The following is an 18,748-nucleotide window of genomic DNA, read 5'->3' on the forward strand; positions in this document are numbered from 1 at the left end:
TTGTGGTCCACATTATTAGTCCTGACTGAAACCATCCTGTCTGGTATATAGACTCTATGACTATGGTCTGGGTTTGGCAGTCCAAAGACCCTTGGGGGGGTTTCATAAATGGAAATCACGTTATGACGTAAAGCCATCCTGATTAGTATCCCTTTGCACGACTATGCAGCTGAGTGGACAAATAGGTGCAACGAAGAGAATGCAGAAACTGGAATAACAATTGTGCAGTCACCGGGATGACTATGATCCTGATGGAATGATTTTGGAGCGCAGAAATAGTCCTGAGAATATCCTAGGCTACAGCTCACGTTATTGAAGGTGAACCATTTTGATCTGTAGATACAGTGGACTCGGAAAGTATTCAGACCCCTCCATTTTCTGCACACTTTATTGAGTTGTAGATTTCATTTTAATGAAAATAATTGACATTTAGGGCCATGAGTCTCCACTGAATAAGCAAACATGTTTTGGGAAAGGAGTGCAAATTTATTAAATATACAAAACTGAAAAAATGTAATTTATTGATGCATTCAGTAGCTAAATTCTACACTTTGTGAAGCAAGTTGGGTAGCAATTCCAGTTCTGATTCTTCTTAGGTTAAGTCTCTAAAAGCTTTGCACACCCAGATTTGGACGGTTTATCCCATTCTTCCTGGCAGATCCTCTCAACCTCCATTAGTTTGTATGGGAAGCGTCTGTAAACTGCCATCTTAAGGTCTCTCCAATTGGGGGTTAAGTTTGGGCTTTGGCTGGTCAGTCACAGACTCGTCCTGAAGCCACTCCAACGATGTCTTGGATGTATGGTTCAGGTCATTGTTGTGCTGGAAGGTGAACCGTTACCGTTACTCTGGAGCTTCAAGGACCTCTCTGTATTTGGTGGCATTCATCCTTCCCTCAGCTCTGACCAGTCTCCTTGTCCCTGCACCCCCATTAGATGATGCTACCTCTGACGTGAGAGTCCCAAAAGCCCAGGTCCCAAAATACTTTCAAAATTTCCTCTGTAGTGGGGGAGAAAACACCGTCAAAAACCCTGACAAGAAACGCAAAGGGAAATCCATATTAAAGAAAAGGTTTATTTTAGCGGGCGGCATGGTGGCGCAGTGGGTAGCGCTGCTGCCTCACAGTAAGGAAACCCGGGTCCTCCCAACGTGGAGTTTGCATGTTCTCCCCGTGTCTGCGTGAGTTTCCTCAGGGTGCTCTGGTTTCCTTCCACAGTCTAAAGACATGCAGGTTAGGTGGATTGGCGATCCTAAATTGTCCCTAGTGTGTGTGCGTGCCCTGTGGTGGGCTGGTGCCCTGCCCAGAGTTTGTTTCCTGCCTGGGATTGGCTCCAGCAGACCCCCATGACCCTGTAGTTAGGATATAGCAGGATGGATGGATTTATTTTAGCAAAAAGGCTCCGAAGAGCACAAAGGAGATACCTGAAATTGGTCGAAAACAGAGCAGAGGTTCAAAAATATCAAAAAACACAGGCCCAATATGAAATCCAAAGATGAAAGGAAAAACAAAGCATGGGTTCAAAACTTACAAAAACTAAAGCTAAAAAGCACAACAACACTCCAAGTGCATTCAATGACCAGCCAGGTCCCGTAAATAAGGTGGAGGGCCGTTCCTGGAGGTGATTGGCAGGTGGCCCCACCCCTTAGGGAGCCACCCACACAAAAAACACAAGGGACATTACCTAGGCCACACCCCTTTCCCAACACACACATACACAGAGAAAAAGGTAGATTATAAAGAAAACAAACATTAATAAAAATAAATAATACAAAATTAAACAATACAGACATGAAACTGTGAACACCAGCCAAGGGGGAAAATGCAGGCTGAAACATGACAGCCATCAGTCACCGTGCTTCACTGTATTAGGCAGTCTGAATACTTTCTGACTCCACTGTAAATGACATAATGTTGGCCGTGATTAGCAGACTGGCAGCTTCACAGAAAACATGACTTGTGTCAAAGTCAAATCGAGAAGCCAGTTCAGGATGGAAAAATTACCTTTATTGTCCCGTATGGTGGAGTCACTCTGGACGTGGAATGACTTACAGATGGCGGTATCGCTTGTCAATTACGGAAGTGCGTCATTTCTCATGTCCTTGTTAGTTAGGGGTAATCAGGAGCCTCGGTATTGGGAGTCCGTTCCACTCGATTAATCGGATTCTCCTATCATTGCTTGTCCTCGTGCTAAAGTAGCAGCAGGACTTGGTCACAGATCATGAGACTTGAATTAAAATGCTTTCTAAGAGTGCTAAAGGTAAAAGCTAACAATTAACAAGGACAGAAGCCATTCAAAACAATCAATACATCATCAAATGGTGAAAATTATATTTATCGGTAGAAATCAACACTCACACTTGTAGTGAACCCTGACTGAATGGGTGGAAATCATCCCGATTGGTAGACATGAAGTGGCCATGACCAGTAGTGGAAGACGGGAGCTCAATAATGGTCCTCGATGGCAGACATGTTACCACCCTGGCTAGCAACCCTTCTGAATGGTACAGGGTGACTTTGACGTGACTCTGATTGTCACACTGATGAAGCAGCAATGAGCTATGAAACCACTACAGAAGCTTAGTCTATGGTCCAAAATGGCAGCGAATGATTAATAGATGAAAGGCACCCTGATTGGTAGAGCAGGTAAAATCACATCAACCACAGACTAAAGATGAGTTCAGCGTTTAAGAAGTAACCTTTTATTTCATGTCATTTTTGTTTGTTCATTTATTTTCCTATATTTGTCAGCAATGTCACTATTTGTGCTCCGAGGTTGTGTTCAATATTGGCCTGTGTGCCATTTGGCATCAGGACTTTCTTTAAATAAAAGAAAAAAAATCACAAAACCTTTCTGTTCTTGAGAAATCTCATTATGCCCTGCGATTTATTGTAGGTCACCCTTGGCGTAACAATCGTGACTTTTTCTTTGGTGGTATGATGGCTGCTGGCTGCTCTGCCTCGAGTGAGAAGACGGACCTCAAGCAAAGCAGGGCCAGAAGGTAAAAGGAAATCAAGGCTAGAGAAGATGAATGAGATTAAAAGCTGAAGAAAATACAGTTAGGTCCATAAATATTTGGACAGAGACAACTTTTTTCTAATTTTGGTTCTGTACATTACCACAATGAATTTTAAATGAAACAACTCCGATGCAGATGAAGTGCAGACTTTCAGCTTTAATTCAGTGGGGTGAACAAAACGATTGCATAAAAATGTGAGGCAACTAAAGCATTTTTTGAACACAATCCCTTCATATCAGGGGCTCAAAAGTAATTGGACAAATGAAATAACTGGAAATAAAATGTTCATTTGAAATACTTAATAATAATAATAATTCATTACATTTATATAGCGCTTTTTGGTTGAAAACCCTTTGCTGGCAATGACAGCCTGAAGTCTTGAACTCCTGGACATCACCAGATGTTGGGTTTCCTCCTTTTTAATGCTCTGCCAGGCCTTTACTGCAGCGACTTTCAGTTGCTGTTTGTTTGTGGGCCTTTCTGTCTGAAGTTTAGTCTTCAACAAGTGAAATGGCTGCTCAGTTGGGTTAAGATCAGGTGACTGACTTGGCCATTCAAGAATTGTCCACTTCTTTACTTTAATAAACTCCTGGGTTGCTTTGGCTGTATGTTTTGGGTCATTGTCCATCTTTATCATGAAACAATTTGACTGCTGTATTTAGCTGGATTTGAGCAGACAGTATGTCTCTGAACACCTCAGAATTCATTCGGCTGCTTCTGTCCTGTGTCACATCATCAATAAACACTAGTGTCCCAGTGCCACTGGCAGCCATGCACGCCCAAGCCATCACACTGCCTCCCTCCACCGTGTTTTACAGATGATGTGCTATGCTTTGGATAATGAGCTGTTCCACGTCTTCTCTATCCTTTTTTCTTGCCATCATTCTGGTAGAGGTTGATCTTGGTTTCATCTGTCCAAAGAATGTTTTTCCAGAACTGTGCTGGCTTTTTTAGATGTTCTTTAGCAAAGTCCAATCTAGCCTTTCTATTCTTGAGGCTTATGAGTGGCTTGCACCTTGCAGTGCACCCTCTGTATTTACTTTCATGCAGTCTTCTCTTTATGGTAGACTTGGATATCGATACGCCGACCCCCTGGAGAGTGTTGTTCACTTGGTTGACTATTGTGAAAGGGTTTCTCTTCACCATGGAAATGATTCTGCGATCATCCACCACTGTTGTCTTCCGTGGACGTCCAGGTCTTTTTGCATTGCTGAGTTCACCAGTGCTTGCTTTCTTTCTCAGAATGTACCAAACTGGAGATTTTGCCACTCGTAATATTGTAGCAATTTCTCCGATGGGTTTTTTCTGTTTTCGCAGCTTAAGGATGGCTTCTTTCACCTGCATGGAGAGCTCCTTTGACCGCATGTTGTCTGTTCACAGCAAAATCTTCCACATGCAAGCACCACACCTCAAATCAACTCCAGGCCTTTCATCAGTTTAATTGATAAGGACATAACGACGGACTTGACCACACCTGCCTGTGAAATAGCCTTTGAGTCAATTGTCCAATTACTTTTGAGCCCCTGAAATGAAGGGATTGTGTTCAAAAAATGCTTTAGTTGCGTCACATTTTTATGCAATCGTTTTGTTCACCCCACTGAATTAAAGCTGAAAGTCTGCACTTCAACTGCATCTGAGTTGTTTCATTTAAAATTCATTGTGGTAATGTACAGAACCAAAATTAGAAAAAAGTTGTCTCTGTGCAAATATTTATGGACCTAACTGTATTATCCAACAAAAAAGAATCTTAACTCTCCAAAGTCTGTGTTGAAATAACTGGAGGCATTACAAGGACTGATCTCCACAAACTGAGCACTGAGAGTAACGTGCAGCTGTCCTATAGAGGAGGAGGGGTATGATGACATCATACATCACATGATCTGACAGCCATGGCAACTGGCAGAATGACCTTAAACAACAAGGCCTTGGCCAGAAAAAAACAAATGGTGGTGTCTACCACATATACTCGCGTATAAGTTGGATCTTGAAACCCGAAAAATCGATCATAAAATCAGACCCCGATTTATACGCCCATTCAAAAATATGACACTTAAATGTTTTTTTTTTACATCTTCTTGCCTCCTCCAATCATACATCAGTTTCTCAGACACATCGAATTTTGTTGCAGCATCGCAGTTACCAATTTCTTTCGCCACTTCAACGGCGTTAAATTTAAAACCAGCTTCATATTTTCTTCTGATTGAACGCTGCATCGTAGATTAGGGATGCTCTTGCCATAAAGGTGTATGAAGGATTGAGATACAAAAAAACACAAATCAGCGCAAACGTCACTTTGGAATAGTTCGGGTATTACCGTGTGGTCACGTAGGCACAATACATAGAAAAAAAGGCTGTGTGCTGCATGGTTACTCTCTCGGGTATGGTATTTTATAATGTCGGTCGTATTGGTCGAATGCAGAAAACTCACGCTATTGGTCCAAGAGATATGCTAACGCCCACCTGAGGACGGAAGTGTATTAGGGCCATGGAGAAGAAAAAAAATACGGACAAAGTGACGAAAAAAAAAGTATATGTCGAGAATAAAGTCGAGGAGAGGAAGAGAGGAACTGAGTTTAAGAAGCATGTACCGTGTAAAATAAACTACGAGAATAAAGTTGACTTTAAATTAAAGTGGAAATGTCGAGAATAAAGTCAACATGTCGACTTTATTCTCGCCATTTCCACTTTAATTTCGTAGTTTATTTTATCATTAAAGTAGAATGTCATAAACATCATTTTAAAATCAATGTTTAATTTACTAGATTTTCTCAAACCCCGTCATAAGTAATGTAGCACATTAAATGCTTTGTGTTAAGTGTTCCCTGACCCATGTTACACGGTACATGCTTCTTAAACTGACTTACTCTCTTCCTCTCCTCGACTTTATTCTCGACATATACTTTTTTTTTCTTCACTCTGTCCATATTTTTTTTTTTCTTCTCCATGGCACTAATACACTTCCGTACTCAGGTGGGCGTTAGCATATCTTAATTCTATTGCATCAATAGCATGAGTTTTCCGCATTCGACTCATATGACCGACATTATAAAATACCGAAAATTATACGGTAAAATCAAGCCCCGACTTATCCACAGGAGAACTTAAAAACTAGTATATATGGTAAATTATGAGACTAAATGACAGTATAAACATGCTACAAAAGTATTGATGCTTCGAAAAATGAAATCAATGTACACAATAACAACACAAATTGAATGAGTAAGATCAAATTGCTACGATTTACAACACCAGTTTTTGGGGTGACATTAATTTACATTTTTTCATGTCTTTTCTTCTTCGTCTTTTTCCACTTCTACATGGGGTCGATGTGCTTCATCATCGTCCTGCACCTGCTCCCCATGTCAGACCCTTTTCCTTCAGATCTTCTTTGACTTTATCCATCCACCTCCACTTTGTTCTCCTTCACTTTCTTTTCCCCTGGACTTCCAATCCCATCACTCTTTTGCCCACATCTTCCTTCTCTCTCCTTATCATAGCAAGGGAGTTTCTTCTATCCATCCATAGGAAAGACCCCACAAGTGACTGAGCTGCATGTTATCTAGACCCATAGATGTTCAACCCTGGCTAATCCTACCGGCTTCTTACTGTTCTTGCTCTTTTTCTTCCTCTTCATTTTTTTCCCGCTACTATGAGGGGTCGATGTGATTGATCAATCTTCTCCATTCAGCTCGGTCCAGCACCTCCTTGCCAGATCTTCTTTTGCTTTGTCCATCCAACCCCACTTTGGCCTCCTTCATTTCCTTTTCCCCTGGACTTCAATTTCTATCATGCTTTTGCTCACATCTTCCTTGTCTTATCCATAGGAAAGACCCTAGCGTGTGACTGAGCTGAATGCTATTTAGACCCATAGACGTTCAAAACTGGCCAATCAAATAACAACACCTACTGACTTGTTCTTGTTATTCTTCTTTATCTCCTTCTTCTTCTTTTTCCCACTACTAAATGGGGTTGATGTGCTTCATCAACATTCTCCATTCATCTCCATTCTGCACCTCCTCCCCATGTCAGACACTTTTCCTTCAGATCTTCTTTTACTTTATCCATCCACCCCTGCTTTGTCCTCCCACACTTTCTCTTCCCCTGGACTTCCACTCCCATCATTCTTTTGCCCACATCTTCATTGCCTCTCCTCATCACATGTCCCTACCACTTTTTAGATACCTCTCCCACTGTTGTTGTACCTCTGATTGTCTCATTTCTTATTCTGACCTTTTCACGTCAATAACAGTGACTGCTGCATGCTGTGTACAACGAAGGGAATAAACCCTTGGGTTCCACATGGGTTTGAACCCAAACTGAAAGAAGCAATTTACTTAACAGAAAAACTTACAACGTCTCACTGCCATTGATGCAGGCAAAAAGAAAAAAAAATCATGAGTGATCTCCCCTCGACTTTCTCAGATATGGGGATGGATATTTAAGGAGTAAACCGCAAGACAAGGATTACATTTTTATATTATGTACTGTGATAGTTTGAGGTCTCCGTGACCCCTTGAACCCTCAGACTAGACGTCAGACACCAGGTAAAAGTCCAAATAATGGTTTATTAATAATAAAGTGCACAAAGCACCCTCCTCTCCACAATACTCAATAATAATAATAATAATAACAATAACAATAATCCTCCACACTCCCAGACACTTTTCCACCCTTCCTCCCAGCTCAGCTCGCCATCTGGGATTTCCCATAGTCCTTTTATAGTCCTGATCCGGAAGTGTTTCGTCCTCTCTGTCCACGTGACTAGGAACACTTCCGGGTCATATAAAAACTCTTCTTCACCCCGGAGGCACGTCGTTTCTTCCTGTCATGTGATCTTGACGCACCTCCGGGTTATAGGGCACATAAGAGTCCGACAACCTCCCTACAGCGACTCCTGGAGGCCCCCATGGTATCCAGCAGGGCTGTGCATATAAACTACAGAGTCCATGATGCCCTGCTGGAATTCGGGGCACGTTCATGCTGTCGGGAGAGCTCCTCCTGGTGGCCTGGGGGTGAGGGCCGGAGTAGAAAGCCGGCAATCCTTCACAGTACATTAAAGAACCATCAACAACAAATTAAATCAAATTAGAAATATATTGAACAATTATTATAAAAGTTAAAGTCAATAAATCAGACTCTGCAGCTCTATGAATAAAAGATTAGTAGTATTATAAATAAATTGAAAAGTACTCATCAAATAGTTAAATCCTGTTCTCCTATAAAAGGTAAAGCATTGCAATCCAAAAGAAAAACAGCGGTGTAATAAAGCTCTCTAATAATGTATTGCCGACTTACTGGTGTGAACTGACAAAATGACAGATAATGGTGAATATAGCTACTTAAAAAGCCATTGAGTACACAGTTGTGTAGAAGAAGGGATAATTACCTACACAGAAATGGCTGTGCATCGACAACTGCACACTGCAATCGATAGGCTGGTTAAAATAATTACCAATAGAATTGCCAATAGATGGTGTGAACAGAAGAGCCTTGGCACACACAAAAAGGTTTGGGGCAGCCTGCCATATATTCTGCCTGGCTGCAAATGTTAATGTGCATTGGTTTGAGTCCTGAATTGAACTGATGTGCTGAAGAAATGATGGCGGCTTTAAAGGACAAAACCGGAAGTGATGTTGTCCATGGCCGGAACCGGAAGTGACACCGCTTGCAGCGCTGGTACCGGAAGTGGTGTTGTCCGTGGCGCCGGAACCGGAACTGACATCATTTGTGGTGCGTCTGGTAGTTATTCCTGTATTAGGCCTGCAGAGATAACAGAAGTGGGATTAGTGCAACCTGACACCCCCTGGCCTGGCAGGTAATCATCTTGACTTGGTCTGCTCAGCTCCCTCCTACTCGCACATGTGTGACAATGGTTATAAGATTTTGTAGAGTTCTTTTGCCCATATTAACAATAGATTAATAACAATTTATCTCATTAAGTCACTAGTAATATAAATGTTGTTTTCATAGAGTGCAAGAATATAGATAGGCATTTAGAGTAAAATAATAAAATAACAATTTAAAAAAAATATTTTTATTGGTGCTGAATACATATTACGGAGATTTGTAAGGTGTCAATTTGCTGTACCTATGCACTGGAGTAGGACCTACCACAGTAAATATCTGGGGCCTCATGTATAAACAGTGCGTAAGCACATAAATGTTGCGTACGCCCGTTTCCACACTCACATTGCAATGTATAAAAACTAAACTTGGCGTAAAGCCACGCACATTTTCACGGTAGCTCAAAACCTGGCATATGCAAGTTCTCCGCTCGGTTTTGCAAACTGGCAGCGCCCAGCGTCATAGCAGTGCTTTTGTTCCAGTGTGGTTTCTCTTTCTTTTTTAGATACACATCCCTGACGCGGCTTTATAAATACACAGAAATTAACAGCATATTGTTTATTAGTTTAAGGCATCTGATTTTAATTAACCTGTAACAATATAATGGTCCACGGAATGGCCAAACTATTCCAAATACCATAACTGCTTTAGCTTTGTTCCTCTGCATCACTCAGAGTATTTACATCACTGTATCTGAGTTTGGAATCATAGCTCTACAGCAGCTGATCGGAAAGAGAATTATCAGTATATAGCATCACGCACACGCTACCTCAGCCATGCTGTCTATTTGAACTGCTCTCATACTACAAACGCTTCAGAGCCTTTCCTGTATGGACCTCGCGGTTCAGAAACAGTTTCATCCCAAGAGCTCTAAATGCACTCAATCAGTCCATCAAGTGGTCCTTGTAGAACTGTTTGTACTTATAAGTGCAATTACCTCACTGTAAACTTGAGATACAATTATAATATTGTACAACCTGAGCCACTTTATAAAGCGTGTATTTACTAATCTCTTTTAGGGCTAATTTTTTTTTTGTTTCTTTTCTCCCAGGGCTGAATATTTTTCCAAAAACTAACATTTTTTAAAAAAGAACACAAAGCAATTGTTTAACATATCAAATCAACAAAAAATATTTCCTTTTGACAAATGTTACTGTCTTGCATGTTGTATGAGCCTGCATACTCTATGATTTCACATACATATCACATACATTTTACACAGCAAAGTCTGATCTCGCTCAAAGCAGCCAATTTCAGTCATTGCCACATTGCACTCCTTACAATATGTGTTGCTTTGGTGCCTACTTTTCAATTGTCTGTTGCTGCACTTTCTCACATATATTGTTAGTGTGTACTGTAGAGAGACAAGTCACCCATTTGCCATCATGCCATGCCACTGCCACCAAGTTTTCTGCCTGCATGAAAACCGTATTGTCACCTCTTTTCATCTTCTGAAACTTTACGAACTTTATGTATGGCATTATAGCCTGGCTCACCCCATGGGATTTGCTTCTGTTTATTACAAAAGTGAATAAAACTTTGCAGCAGCACGTACCTAAGCCACCAGGGGACAAAACACGTTTGGACCAATGCTCCCTGAAGTTATATCACCAGTTCTGTCCCATCTCTATTTGTAATGCCACAGCGCGCTTCATCTCGTCTTTCGTTGTGGGTTTCCACTTTGAAAAACGAGAATGTGATGCAAACGCAGCCCGCGATTCAAAAAAAATCTCTGCCTACCTGTTTGTCTCGTCTGACAGTAGCTGAAAAGTAGCATCAGGAGAGAGCAGCCTGAAGTACAGCAGCTGGTGATCTGTCGTGTCCAACAGCAAGCCATGCCGTCTTGTAAACTCCGGTAGCCAGATCGGCTCTCAACGGATCAATGTCTGTGTATTTATCCCATGCGAACCTTGCCGTTGATGCATTGGCTGCGCGAAGGCACTCAACTGGCAGCAGATCCGCTGGCGCGGCATCGGCTGGTGTCTGATCAGCTGATGCCGGCTTCTCACTCTCTTGCTCGATCTCCTGATCACTGCCAATAAAATCCGATTCTGAAAAATCAAGAGTCCGACTCCGCGATACTGCGCAAAACATCGTCTGCTGAGTGTTTTCTTTTCTGCACTTGCTTCGCTGCCTCTTCACATGTCGGTGCCATCTTGCCTTTGTTTACATTTCGCAACTCACGCACACGCAAGGTTTATTTGCCGAGTCAACGAGTCTAGCATTCCTCCAAGCACAGAGGGAATGCCTGTGACGTGACAGTGAGATTTGTAGCCATTAACAGTTGATTGTCGCCCCCTATCCCTGGATGTTGACTTTTGTCGACATTAGCCTTCAACCCCTTCTGTCGACAAAAGTCGACATCCGCCCTAAAAGAGTTATGATGATAAAATCATTTTTAAGATGAAATGCAGCAAAATATGTTCATTACATTATGCAGATAAAATGTTAAGATAATTTAAATAATCTATATTGTTAATAATTAATGTGAGGGCACGGTGTTGCAGCGCTAGTGAGGAGCTGGCGCCCCGTTCAGGGATTGTTCCTGCCTTGCGCTGTATTCTTGCTGGGGCTGGCGTGACACTGGAAGGACAGATGGATAGAATAATTAAACATTTACTACGAAGATATTTCAATGTTCCTTAAAAGTTTTGAAGAATCTGCATTCTCAGTTTACAGATGGTTTTACATCTATTACAGAGCTGATTGTGTGGCGATTGGGTACTTGGAGAAAGAAAAGGAAGGACAGGAATTGGGGGTTAGGAATGTTTGAGAGAGACAATACTGCTGCAATAAATTATTTCATCGAAGTTCGTGCACGGTGTAGCAAGCATCTTGTGTGAAGCAGGAACAATCTCTGGATGGGGCGCCAGCTCGTCACTGTCACTGTGCCACCATGTTCAAATGTTTAAACCAACAAATAGTACGTTTTTCTTTGCCTCCACTTGGCATTTGCTGAAATTCTTTAATTTTCCCACATGCTTTTGCCATTGCCTTATCACAGAACACTGTGCTTAAGGGATATTTATATTGATTTGAATATTCAAAGAGGCGCAATTCTGGGAGGAGTTGGAGTGGGGCAGCAGGCGTGTGCACGTGCGTTACTTTTCACGCTGACCGGGCTTTATGGAGCAGAAGAATGTGGAAGTTGACGAACGCACAGATTTATTCTTCTTTTGTTTTGTGCGTACGCACATTTCTGCTTTTGTCTGTACGCCATGATTTAGTGTGAATTCTACACACAGCGTTATGCATGATGTCCCAGGTGTTTAAGCAAGCAGTATTTTTTAACGGCATGACACAACATGTTTCACTGCTAGTATGCACACGTTATAATATCCAAAATTGAAATTATCTAGAAAACAGTATGCTTTCTGAGGAAACGTAACAAGATAACAAATGTCCAAAATGATTTGCTTTACTGTAATACCTATATTGAAAATTTCCCATGATAATTTTATTTTGGCGAACAATTCAGGTAAATTACCACTTTCAGTAAACGGACGTGGGTCAAAATTTGCAAGCGACTTTAGTAATGCGTGTTTTGTAATACTTGTACACAAAATTTTGCTTATGTAAAGCAAAAACATTCTCAAGTATGTATTACCATTTGAACGTGAAATAGAAAATTGCCATTATCGAGAAAAAATGTTAAGAATGTGTTGCTTTACCATAATAGGATGTGAAATGATCAAATTTGGGGCGGCACGGTGGCGCAGTGGGTAGCACTGCTACCTCGCAGTTGGGAGACCTGGGGACCTGGGTTCGCTTCCCGGGTCCTCCCTGCGTGGAGTTTGCATGTTCTCCCTGTGTCTGTGTGGGTTTGCTCCGGTTTCCTCCCACAGTCCAAAGACATGCAGGTTAGGTGGACTGGAGATTCTAAATTGGCCCGTGTTTGTGTGTGTCCTGCCTTGTGCCCTGGGATTGGCTCCAGCAGACCCCGTGACCCTGTGTTTGGATTCAGCAGGTTGGAAAATGGATGGATGGCATTTCACGTAAAGTACTACTTCCGCTTAGCGGAAATGGCTGAAAAGCTGTTAGAAATATATGTTTTGTACCTACTACTTGCATGCAATATTTGGTTGACCTAAGTGAACGCGCAGTCAATTTATCATGTTTACATACACACACACACACAAACACACACACAAACAGACAGACATAATTCCAAATATTGTATTTTCTGACTCAGGGAGGTCTAAAATGTCAAGATTCATCAAAATCTTGAAAGTGAATTTTTAAACGATTCCAATACTTTCCCTATACTTTATATACTGTACAAGAAAGTGAAAGGAGGTTGCCATCGAGTTTCGCATTCAGCTTTGTCAACTGTACATGATGAAAGACCACAATATTTGCAAATTACATTATAGTGAAATCCTTTCTCAAGTCCTATGCACTTTGTTCTAACAGAATTTGACGTTGTGAAGAAAAGAGAACAGAAAGACAGATTAAGGGCTTGGGAACTGCCCCCATATACTGTTGATGAACCAAAAATTACACTGGTCTACAAAAAATATTTTTTGTTTGCTTCTGGGAACTTCAGAGCATCTCTTTATTGCATTTTACGCTGATTTCATTTAAGAAATCGAAATTAAGCTAGCACGTCAGGTTTTTGAAATACACATCATTGACGTTTTGACACTTTTGAATATTAATATAATACATCAACATGATATCTGGAGTTTGGACTATGTCCCACCAAAATTGTTTTGATGTGTTTATTCTGAAAACAAACCAGAAGACGATACCAGAGACATGTTAAAGTTTATTTATGTCAATTTACCTCAGTATAAATGTGAAGTCAGCGTGCCCAAAATTGTTGGAGGCACTCGCTTGTACTGCACATCCATATCTCTTTGCAAGAACCAACAGTAGTCTACCATCAGGCTCAGAGTGAATTTTCCCCTGATATCGGTTTTCCATCACCTTTATATATTGATGAAATCTTTCCCTATACTCATCGCTGACATCGCCCAGATTTGCTGGAAAAAAGTCGAGATGACAATGTAAAAAATGCATCATTCATGACATTCGGGCTCACTGAAGCTTATACGCTTCCAGCAGGTTCTACAGAAGCTCAGTACAATTCTCTGCTCTGTGACTGTCAAGAAAATTCTGGACAACCCGCACGAATGTTGGTGCTGATTCAGTTGAACTCATTGTCAAGCATCAGTTCACGGATTTCAGGACCAACAAAAACACCTTCCTTAATTTTGACTTCACTTTTCTCGAGACCAAACTTATTTCTTAAATGCTGAAACACATCGCCTTTACTGTCCAGTCACCCTAGTTGCCCAAGACCTGGAACATCATAACTAAAAAATGGGACATGCTGGACGAAAACAGTTTTCAGATTTGGAGTCAGCATGTGAAATTTGTTAAAGTACAGGTGAAAGACTCCCAGTAGCAAAATGCTTGTTGACCAGTGATATTTGTTCTTTGTTCTTCGTCTTCTTTCAGCTGCTCCTGTTAGGGGTTGCCACAGCGGATCATCTTCTTCCATATCTTCCTGTCCTTGTCATCTTGCTCTGTTACCCCCATCACCTGCATGTCCTCTCTCACCACATCCATAAACCTTGTCTTAGGCCTTCCTCTTTTCCTCTTACCTGGCAGCTCTATCCTTAACATCCTTCTCCCAATATACCCCTCATTTCTCCTCTGCACATGTCCAAACCAACACCATCTCGCCTCTCTGACTTTGTCTCCCAACCGTCCAGCTTGAGCTGACCCTCTAATGTCCTCATTTCTAATCCTATCCAACCTTGTCACACCCAATGCCAACCTTAACATCTTTAAATCTGCCACCTCCAGTTCTGTCTCCTGCTTTCTGGTCAGTGCCACTGTCTCCAACCCATATAACATAGCTGGTCTCATTACCCTCCTGTAGACCTTCCCTTTCACTCTTGCTGATACCCGTCTGTCACAAATCACTCCTAACACTCTTCTCCACCCACTCCACCCTGCCTGCACTCTCTTTTTCACTTCTCTTCCACAATCCCCATTACTCTGTACTGTTGATCCCAAGTATTTAAACTCATCCACCTTCACCAACTCTACTCCCTCATCCTCACCATTCCACTGACCTCCCTCTCATTCACACACATGTATTCTGTCTTGGTGGTCCTACTGACCTTCATTCCTCTCCTCTCATAGCTCCACTTCTCCAGGGTCTCCTCAACCTGCTCCCTACTATCGCTACAGATCACAATGTATGTTCTTTGTACAGCACAGTTAAAGTGAGCATATACAGTGCATCCAGAAAGTATTCACAGCGCATCACTTTTTCCACATGTTGTTATGTCACAGCCTTATTCCAAAATGGATTAAATTCATTTTTTTCCTCAGAATTCTACACACAACACCCCATAATGACAACGTGAAAAAAGTTTACTTGAGGTTTTTGCAAATTTATTAAAAATAAAAAAACTGAGAAATCCCATGTCCATAAGTATTCACAGCCTTTGCTCAATACTTTGTCGATGCACCTTTGGCAGCAATTCCAGCCTCAAGTCTTTTTGAATATGATGCCACAAGCTTGGCACACCTATCCTTGGCCAGTTTTGCCCATTCCTCTTGGCAGCACCTCTCAAGCTCCATCAGGTTGGATGGGAAGCGTCGGTGCACAGCCATTTCAAGATCTCTCCAGAGATGTTCAATCGGATTCAAGTCTGGGCTCTGGCTGGGCCACTCAAGGACATTCACAGAGTTGTCCTGAAGCCACTCCTTTGATATCTTGGCTGTGTGCTTAGGGTCGTTGTCCTGCTGAAAGATGAACCGTCACCCCAGTCTGAGGTCAAGAGCGCTCTGGAGCAGGTTTTCATCCAGGATGTCTCTGTACATTGCTGCAGTCATCTTTCCCTTTATCCTGACTAGTCTCCCAGTCCCTGCCGCTGAAAATCATCCCCACAGCATGATGCTGCCACCACCATGCTTCACTGTAGGGATGGTATTGGCCTGGTGGTGAGCGGTTCCTGGTTTCCTCCAAATGTGACGCTTGGCCTTCACAACAAAGAGTTCAATCTTTGTCTCATCAGACCAGAGAATTTTCTTTCTCATGGTCTGAGAGTCCTTCAGGTGCCTTTTGGCAAACTCCAGGCGGGCTGCCATGTGCCTTTTACTAAGGAGTGAATTCCGTCTGGCAACTCTACCATACAGGCCTGATTGGTGGATTGCTGCAGAGATGGTTGTCCTTCTGCAAGGTTCTCCTCTCTCCACAGAGGACCTCTGGAGCTCTGACAGAGTGACCATCAGGTTCTTGGTCACCTCCCTGACTAAGGCCCTTCTCCCCCAATTGCTCAGTTTAGATGGCCGGCCAGCTCTAGGAAGAGTCCTGGTGGTTTTGAATTTCTTCCACTTACGGATGATGGAGGCCACTGTGCTCATTGGGACCTTCAAAGCAGCAGAAATTTTTCTGTAACCTTCCCCAGATTTGTGCCTCGAGACAATCCTGTCTCGGAGGTCTACAGACAATTTCTTTGACTTCATGCTTTGTTTGTACTCTGACATGAACGGTGAACTGTGGGACCTTATATAGACAGGTGTGTGCCTTTCCAAATCATGTCCAATCAACTAAATTTACCACAGGTGGACTCCAATGAAGCTGCAGAAACATCTCAAAGATGATCAGGGGAGACAGGATGTACATGAGCTCAATTTGGAGCTTCATGGCAAAGGCTGTGAATACTTATGGACATGGGATTTCTCATTTTTTTTATTTTTAATAAATTTGCTAAAACCTCAAGTAAACTTTTTTCATGTTGTCATTATGGGGTGTTGTGTGTAGAATTCTGAGGAAAAAAATGAGTTTAATCCATTTAGGAATAAGGCTGTAACATAATAAAATGTGGAAAAAGTGATGCGCTGGGAATACTTTCCAGATGCACTGTACATTTGACCATGATGTTGGAAAGGCGGCTGGATTTATGATGGATGAACCAGAAATTGGCGTAGGGGGAAGATGACGTGAGCAGAATGTGATGGAGGTGATTTCATCAGAGGGCGACTGTGGGGACAGTTGGAATGCGGAAGTTCTTCCTATGATGGGATCGGGTTTTAGCGGAGATTTCACATATCGGGATTCGTTTGGTCTTTGGTCTTTCTGATGAAAAAAAGGAGAGAAGCATTAGTATGCTGTCTTAGATCCCCGTCAGGTGGGTTTTCGCACTCCGTCTGCCATATTGCCTGCCCCCATTGTGACAATGCGTATTCTATTTAAAAAAAAAAAATATCAAAAAAAATTTTCAATAAATGAAAACAATTGATGCATTCTAACACGCGTTGTTGCTGCATTGTACTCGTATGATGGAAGAGAGAACCATCTCAGTGTGAGTTCACTTTTTCTAATGGTTCAGTTTAAACACGCAAGAATCATAGAAGTCAGACTGACGGTTCACACATATGGGCTTTAAACATCTATCTACCTGACGGTGAATCGAAATGACGCCGACAGCTTGACGGATGTATTTCAGCACTCCTGTTGAGTCTCAGCCTCCATGACTCATTGAAAAGAGAGCGAAGCGTTCGTGATTCACCCAACACTACTACGGATCAGTTTTACACCTTCTCATAGAAGAGTTAAACAAGTTAGACAATGTATACACGGCGTAACCTTCAGGTGCATTTGGCAAATAAGTTAACTGAGATGAACGATGGAGCGTTTCACACGTTTTATTTATCTCGTATATTTTATTTATTTTAAATTTTGATTAAATAGTTTTGTAAATATAAGTCACAAGTAATAGAATGCCGTTCCATGTTTTAGTATGCTCCATTAACTGTTTTGAGGGCTGATTATTTTTTCCAAAAAACTCTGAAAAGCACACAAAGCAGTGGTGTCACACACGTGTGCATGGGAGGCAGCTAAAGGGCTTGAGTGAGGGCAGTTCCGAGTCAGACCGGGATGTGACAGAGTGCACTGACTCTTTTTCTTCCTTTCCTGCAGACCATTTACGGGAGATTCCACCTGACTCTCCGAGCCTATGGAAGAAGACCTTGCCGGCTCCGGCCCCTGTGATGTCACGTCCGGGCTCAAACCAATGGCTGAAGACCTTCATGAGCCCAACCCCTATGATCTCACTTCCTGTCTTCCCCTTTAAATGCCTGCACCGTTTCCCTATTCCCTCAGTTCTGTTTTGGACTCAGTTGTGTGCACATCAGTGCCGTATTCATTTAAATGACTTTTGCAGACAAGGAAACCAATTATACGGGTGGCTGCCCCAAACCTTTCTATGACTCTGTGTTGAGTTTGTGACAACATAAAGCATCAGTTGCTGTGTGCTGTGGCTGCTGTTGACGCATGTTCAGCATCTCTGGTAGCAGTGGCTCTGCAGATACGTCTCAATACTCAGCAGGAATGCACGGTGAGCCGGCTGCCTGCCTGTCTTTGGCAGTCACAGTGTGACTCAATATGGTTTGTACCTCTTGTCATCGTAAGTGGTGGTCCTCCCAGGTGAACACTGCTGTAGGAGCATCAGCTACACGAAAGTGTTCAGCACCATGATCAGCTAGCTACCAATCAGATGATGCTGGTACTTCACCTTCGTTTTTCAATATCCATCTCCAGATCACTTGCATCAACCTCGGAGTCCGACAAGTAAGAGTCCTAGTCAACGAAATGATGCAAAACGTCCATGGAGTATTTTGCTTTGTACGTTCGCTTTGGTCTCTCGCCAGATGTTGATGCCATTTTAGAGGTTGTTTGCTCTTCGCTACTCATGCACACATAGGGAATCAAGGTTAAATCAGCAAAGCTATGTAACTTTCCTTCTAGCAAAGATAGTTGAACTAACATGTAAGGGTGAGTTTTGTCACAGTTTACAGCTAATTACTGTCCTCTACCCCTGAATTTTGACAAAAGTCGACATCAGCCCTGAAAGAGTTAAATAC

Source organism: Erpetoichthys calabaricus, chromosome 1 (assembly GCF_900747795.2).
Source record: "Erpetoichthys calabaricus chromosome 1, fErpCal1.3, whole genome shotgun sequence".
Classification (NCBI taxonomy): domain Eukaryota; kingdom Metazoa; phylum Chordata; class Cladistia; order Polypteriformes; family Polypteridae; genus Erpetoichthys; species Erpetoichthys calabaricus.